This window comes from Physeter macrocephalus, chromosome 8, assembly GCF_002837175.3.
Source record: "Physeter macrocephalus isolate SW-GA chromosome 8, ASM283717v5, whole genome shotgun sequence".
NCBI lineage: Eukaryota > Metazoa > Chordata > Mammalia > Artiodactyla > Physeteridae > Physeter > Physeter macrocephalus.
The window spans coordinates 24647050-24654876 of NC_041221.1; the positions used below are offsets into that span (position 1 = coordinate 24647050).

Here is a 7827-nt window from a genome sequence, read left to right on the forward strand (position 1 = left end):
ACCCTCTTTTCCCTCAGTGATGAAACTCATGATATTCCAGGCAGAGGGAAAACAACATGGGAAAGAGCTGCAGCCCGCTTACAGTGGACATGTCATGTGGGAAAGTAGACTTGTGTCATAAGCCATTGAAATTTGGGGGTTGCTTGTTACTGCCACATGACCTACTTATCCTAAGTGACTATAATACATGGTAACAAATTGCCCTTGAGGAAGAGTGAACCTGCTTGTGCTCACCAGCAAGATAAGAGAGTGCCTTTCCTTCCACTTTGCCACAGCTAGTTATTTTAACTCTTTTTAATCTTTTCTAACTCATGGTCAAAAAATGATAACTCACTTTAACATGTGTGTCTTTGATGACTAGTTAGATTAAAACATGTTTCCTATAACATGTTTACTAGCTGTTTAGCTTTCTTCTTTCTTTGATTTACTTCTTCATATCCCTTGCTCTCTTTTTTTTGGGGGGGGTCAATCTGTCTTTTCTTCCTGAGTTCTAAGAACTTAAAAAATATGCTTAAGATATTATTCTTTGTCTAGCACATGTTCCACATTGTTTTTCCAGTTGGCATGTATTTTTTAAATCTTATTTGGGGTTTGTAGAATTTCTTGAATTTTTGGCTTGATATCTTTTGTCAGTTTGGGAAGATTCTTTGCCACAATCTTGTCAAATATTGTTTTGTCTCTTTCTCCCCGCCCCCCATTCTATGCACCACATTCCCATATATTAGACCTTTCTACCATGCTCCATGTATCTCTTATGGGTTTTTTTCCCCCTATCTTTTCCATCCTTTTTTTCCCCTGTCTGGGCATTTTTGGTTAACTCATCTTCCAGTTTACTAATTCTCTCTTTAGCTTAATCTGCTTCTTAATTCCTTTTAAAATTCTTAGTTTTAGTTATTATATACTTTATTTCTAAAACTTTTATTTGATTCTTCTTTAGATTTCAGTTGTCTGCTAAAATTCTCCTTTTGTCATTACATGTGAATTATGGTCTCATACCTTCAGTATCTGTGTCTCTTGGAGATGTTTTCTATTGTCTGTTTTTCTCTTGATCCTTTCTCCTGATATCTCTGGTAATTTTTTTTTAATGATAGACACTGTATATGAAAAATTCAAGTAGTTCTAGATAGTGTTATCTTTCACTGGAGAAGATTTAATTTGCTTCTGGCAGCCAGAGTGGGGCAGATGATAGTAGGCTACATAGGTCTTTGTAAGGTCTTTCCTGTCTCTGGCTTGCCTTACTTGTGGGCCTAGCCCTTTGGGCTTCCCACAGAAAACGTGGGGTGTTCAACAGGCCTGTCACCCTTGACAAGGCATGAACTCCCATGCTGTCTCCTTAACCCTTGAGACTGTGATCGACTCTGCCTGAGGCCTCTGATCGTTGCTGCTGCTCTCTGCTTGGCTTCTCAGTCTCTTAGCCTTTATGAATCAGCAAATACCATGATGGGAAAAGGGATGAGAGTGGAAGCTTATCGCAGGGTGTTCACCTTCTTTCTTGGACATTGGGCCCTCAAGTCCTGGTTGTCTGGGAAGTCTGACGCCTCCAAATAGATTTCTTTTTTTTTTTTTTTTTGCGGTACGTGGGCCTCTCACTGTTGTGGCCTCTTCTGTTGCGGAGCACAGGCTCCAGACGCGCAGGCTCAGCGGCCATGGCTCACGGGCCTAGCCGTTCCGCGGCACGTGGGATCTTCCCGGACCGGGACACGAACCCGCGTCCCCTGCATCGGCAGGCAGACTCTCAACCACTGCGCCACCAGGGAAGCCCTCCAAATAGATTTAAAGACAAATTGTTCAGTCTTACTCACAGTTCTCAGTGGGAGAATGGATCAATCAAAGCTGGGTTTTCATGGCTGAACATGGAAGTTCCTATCATTTGCCATTTTACTTTCTTTATACTACTTTGCTGAGAAGGAGTAGATTTTTGTTTAGTCAGATTTATCTGTCTTTTTCTTTATGGTTTCTGGCTTTGCTATCATGCTTCGAAATGCTTTTTTAAAGCAAATTTAATAGTTATCTAAATTTTCTTGCAGCATTTTTATGGTTGTATGTTATTTAATGATTCATTTTGGCATAAGATGTGAGGTGAAGATCCAACCTTATTGTTTCCCAAATGGCTAGGGCATTTGTCCAACACCATTAATTGAGTAATCCATCTTCTGTGAATATCTGAAATACAATCTTTTTTGTTAAGTATGTGGTATCTCATTACTATTTTAATTTGCTTACTAGTGATTTTTCTGTTATTTATCCATTTAAAATATTGTACTCTTAGTATATTTACACTGATATTTAATATATTTCTGTGATTACTTAAATAATCCTGTATATGTCATTAATTCTGGTTGCTGCTTTTAAATTTCCTTTTAATTTTGCTTATGATTTTTTATATAAATAGAAATTATGTTTTCATGTACAGTAAAATTTTTATTTATTATGCTATTGACACCCTTCCTTGTCTCATGATCAGTTAACTATTTTAGGATGTAAATATGTATGTATATATTTATTTTTGCTTATCATTTTCTTTGATCTGTATTTTGATATATGGAATGTGTGTGTGTGTGTGTGTGTGTGTGTGTGTATTTCTCCTGCATAATTGTCAACTTTTCAACAATGTTGGTTAAATAACCCATCCGTTTTCCAGATTCTTCCTTAAACACACCTTGACCTTTAATGACAAGGGTCTTATTTTGGGCCATTTGCTTAATTTTTTCCAATTTAATATACTTTTTTAATCCTTCTTTTTTTTTTTTTTTTTTTTTTTTTTTTTTGCGGTAGCCGGGCGGCCCACTGCTGTGGCCTCTCCTTTTTTTTTTTGCGGTACGCGGGCCTCTCACTGCTGTGGCCTCTCCCGTGTGGAGCACAGGCTCCGGACGCGCAGGCTCAGCGGCCATGGCTCATGGGCCCAGCCGCTCCGCGGCACGTGGGATCCTCCCGGACTGGGGCACGAACCCGTGTCCCCTGCATCGGCAGGCGGACTCTCAACCACTGCGCCCCCAGGGAAGCCCCTTTTTTATCCTTCTTAGAATTTTGCTCTCCTCTTCCCATTTAAAAAAAACTGAGGTATAATTGACATATAACATTATATTAGTTTCAGGTGTACAAGATAATGATTAAATATTTGTATATACAGTTGCCCTTCTGTATCCACGGGTTCAGCACCTGCAGATCTGCATCCATAGATCAAAACTATTTGGAAAAAAAATTCCGGAAAGTTCCCAAAAGCGAAACTTGAACTTGTTGCCAGCTGGCAGCTATTTACATAGCATTTACATTGTATTTATAGCTATTAACATAGCATTTACATTGTGTTAGGTATTATAAGGAATCTAGAGATGATTTAAAGTATATAGGACAATGTGTGTGGGTTATGTGTGAATACCATGCCATTTAAGGGACTTGAGAGTCTGCTGATTTTAGTATCCGTGGGTGTCTTGGAACCGATTCCCTGGGGATACCAAGGGCCGACTGTCTTGTGCAATGACCACCACAACAAGTCCAGTTAACATCCATCACCACACATTAGCACATTTCTTTTTCCTTCTGATGATAATGTTTAAGATCGTCTCTCTTAGCAACTTTCAAGTATAAAATACAGTATTGTTAACTATAGTAACCGTGCTGTACGTTATACCCTCACAGCTCATTTATCTCATAACCGGACGTTTGTACCTTTTGAAACTCTTCCTCCTTTTTAGTTAAAGTCAGGCACATACATGGTAGCAAAGAGGCTCTTGCGGATGGGCTCGTATGAACAGCCGCAGCTACTCACCCCAGACTGTTCCCCCTCCTGTCTGCTTCCCAGAACTGATAACCTTCCCCACTTCCATTTCTTCTGGCAGCCACTCCCTGCTGACGTACAGCTTGCTCATACTGGGCATCTTGATTTATCCATTTGGGAGAGTACCATTGACTCCCTGCAGTGACAGATGGAGTTTTTGCTGAACTGCACGCCTATCTCCCCCTCTCTCTAATCAGACACACCCACCCAGAATTCTTCATATGTATGGTTCTAATGCCTTGTTGTTTTGTGTGTTCTCAGCCTATTGACAGTGATGCTGTAGGCTAGGCCCGCCTGGGGCCCTCACCTGGGCCCACTCTACCTGTGGCAGCCTCCACAGACATTTCCCCACCAGAGCCAGGGTCATGCCTGGACCAGCCCTTGTGGTTCTTAATAGGACTGCAAGACACACGTCAGCCAGAATCAGCAGCAGACTTTGAAAGAACAAGTTTTATCTCGGGACCTGTAGGGCACACGGCATGCTTGGGGCCACACAGCAGAGGGGGTGAGGAGAGAGAGAGGGAAAACGGTGGGGAGAGAGAGAGAGGGAAAACGAACACCTGGGGTTCCGCCTTTATTGTCAGGGTGAGGGCCTAGGGGTCACTCTTTATGGGGGAATTTAAAACAAAAGAGTGGGAGTTAAAGTGCAGGAAGGGAGGCTGTCTGTCCACAGCTGTCTAGATCACCTGGAGGTTTCTAAAAAGAGAAACATTATGTGCGGGGCCCGCCTGCCTCTTTTTGTAGTGGAAGAGCTGGCGATGTGTTTATTCGGGATGGGTGTCTTTGAAGCGGATGCCTCAGCAGTCAAAAGCTTAATGTCAGGCACTTACATTACAGATCACAAAGCTAATCGTCAGGTACCTACACATGTATTTTATTTCACCCTTGATTTCCTTTCCATCAGCTCTAGTCAGTATTTCTGGATTTCTCCTTTAGGGAAGGACATTCCTGGCCTTTCCCTACCTCCTCTGCCCCCATCACCTCTTGTTGTGTCCTCCTTATCTTTCTACTGACAAGATTAATAACATTTTTTTCCTTTCATCTGTAACTAAGCTTATGTACACCTCGATTTTATCTGTTGATTGATTCTAACAGTTGGAAACAAGTAACATTTATGTTACTATTATAACAATGAAACTCTTGTTAATTGAAGCATTGAGTGCGCTCAGACCACCTTTCCTCTTCTATGCAATCACCCATTTTAAACTACGGCGTGTATTTACTCTATATTTCTTTTTCATTTCTTTTTTGTAAAGCTTTAGGGTTAACCTGTTATGCTCTTGAAAAAATATAATAATAAAATAAATAAAAGGCCAGTCGTAGCTTTTATAGCTGCACTGTTGAAATTTGAATGTAGCATAGGACTTCCTTTGCTCTGAACATCATTTCAGGTATCAAAGCTTTATAGCCAGGGAGGGCTTCCCTGGTGGCGCAGGGGTCGAGAGTCTGCCTGCCAATGCAGGGGACATGGGTTCGAGCCCTGGTCTGGGAGGATCCCACATGCCTCGGAGCAGCTGGGCCCGTGAGCCACAGCTACTGAGCCCGCGCACCTAGAGCCCGTGCTCCGCAGCACGAGAAGCTACCGCAACGGGAGGCCCGCGCACCACAGTGAAGAGTAGGCCCTGCTCGCCGCAGCTGGAGGGAGCCCGCGTGCAGCAGCGAAGACCCAATGCAGTTAAAAATGAATAAATAAAATTAATAAATTTATTTTAAAAGCCAACCAAACAAAAAACAAACATTATAGACAGGGAAATCTTTGCACCTTCCATTCGGTTTTGCTGTGAACCCAAAACTGCTCTATTTTTATTTTTTTGGCCATGCGGCATGGCCTGTGGGATTTTAGTTCCCTGAGCAGAGATGGAACCCGGGCCCTTGGCAGTGAGAGCACGGAGTCCTAACCATTGGACCGCCAGGGAATTCCCTAAAACTGCTCTAAAAAATAAAGTCTGTTGCAACAACAGCGACAAAATGTTGAGGGGGGTGTGTTTGGAGCGTTTGATCAACTTACATGCTGATTTTGGAAGGACCCAAGGCACATGTCACTCTAAGTAAGAGACCGGAAACCAGAATGAATTAGAGGCGGCAGGGGAGCATTAGGGTTAGCTGTTCGTTAGTCTGTGACTTACAGATGTGTTCCATGCCAGGGCACCATCTTCCCGTGGGTAAATAATTCTTGTGAATGTAAGATTCTCCTTAGTTGGGAATCAGGAACTTGGTGTGGTGAGTGGGCTGAAAGCGGACGGGCTCTGCTCGGAACTCGTGTTCCAGAGAACCGAAAGCTCAGGCGAGGCCTGGGGTCTCCCTGCTGTCGATGTGGGATGATGCACTTTGACGGTGCCAGTGGCCCAGGTGGTTTGTTTTCTTTGCATTCAGCCACTTTGTAGGAACAGCATTCATATCACAGGGCTCTATTTACAGAGTATCCGTTCTTTTCATTTCCCTAATCAGCCATATGTTTCCGTTTATTAAAAGTTGAGGTTACCAGTGGCTGGAGGAATAAAAAAAACTAAGCAAATTACCAGGCATTTTGAGTATTTTACTGCACAGCATGGTTGGATCTTATTTTTTGCAAACGCACCAAACAATACTTGCCTCTACCACAAAGGTGTCTCCGACATTCACGGTTCTCTTTCAGGCTGGGGACGGGGGCAGGGGCCAACCTGGGCTTTTCTTCCTGAGGGTAACCAGGGATTTGCAGGAATTCACTTTTTTGAGCTGGGAGAACACAGGAGTGTAGAGGGTGGAGGAGAGTGAGGCAGGTGATCTGATGGGGGCTTCTTGCCGCCATTGCAGGCGGGTGAGGCTGGACCCGTGGGTGTCATCCTGAGCGGGAGAGGAGGGGAAGATGAGGTGGAAGAGATGCTCCGAGGATGCAGGGTGATGGTGGTGCTGGAGCATCCATGTATCAGTTTCCTAGGGCTGTTGTAAGAGCTTACCACAAACTGGGTGCTTTAAACAACAGAAATTCATCCTCTCCCAGATCCGAAGGCTAGAAATCCAGAATCAAGGTGACAGCAGGTCCGTGCTCCCTCCGAAGACTCTAGGGGAGGATCCTTCCTCGCCTCTTCCAGCCTCTGACGGCCCCAGGCATTCTTGGCCTGGATCTGCATCGCTCCTATCTCTGGCCATCTTCACATGGCCTCTCTCTTCTGTGTGTCTGTGTCTCAAATCTCCAGAGTGATCTCACCTGAAGATTCTTAATCTAATTCCATCTGCAAAGACTCTATTTCCAAAGGAGGTCACATTCGCAGGTCCCAGGGGATATACTTGGGACCTGTGATATACTTGGTATATCTTGGGTATACTTGGGTATATCTTTTCGGGGGGACACAATTAAACCCAGGGCAGGCGGTTAGTGAGTAGGTGAGGGAGAGAGGTCACGGCTCAGACGCCTGTGGGGGGAGGCGTCTCAGAGGAGAGCTCTGGAAGGCAGGATGCACCAAGGGCGGGGCGTCCTGACGGCCCCTCCACAGGTGAAAGGGCTCCTCAGAGGTTCATCATTGCCTGCGAGGTTACCTTTCTGGGCCGATCCCTGTACCGCCAGTGGATATTTTGTCCCGTTTCTTCTAGCTGCCACCATCCAGATGATTATGACGCTGGAAATCTGCCCATTGTTCATTTTTTCCCCTTCTTACTGGACGGGCAGGTGTGAGGTATGAAACGAGGACGGCAGCGGTGGAGGATGCCCGGGCAGGGGAGGAGGGTCCCGAGATCTGTTCCTTGGTACAAAAGAAACTGTGTGCACTGACTCATGGGAGGGTTTGCGGTGATCCTATTTCGCATGTACCTGCGGAGCACATTGTTTTTGGCATAAGTCAGGCCACTTGTTCCTGAGCAGAAAAAAACAAATCGAAACACGCCAACAAAACGATGTCATATGCGCCAGTGCCCTTGGCAATTACACTTTCTACTATGAACCTCTGATTCAAGTTGAATGTATCTTTTTTTTTTTTTTTTTTTGCGGTACGCGGGCCTCTCACTGTTGTGGCCTCTCCCGTTGCGGAGCACAGGCTCCGGACGCGCAGGCTCAGTGGCCGTGGCTCACGGGC

At 44.5% G+C, this 7827-nt stretch overlaps 1 protein-coding gene across 1 annotated transcript in view; it reads left to right on the forward strand.

The window, feature by feature from the left end:
- ANKRD33B (ankyrin repeat domain 33B) overlaps positions 1 to 7827 on the forward strand; it is a 98172-nt gene that overhangs the window by 22323 nt on the left and 68022 nt on the right. The window lies entirely within an intron of this gene.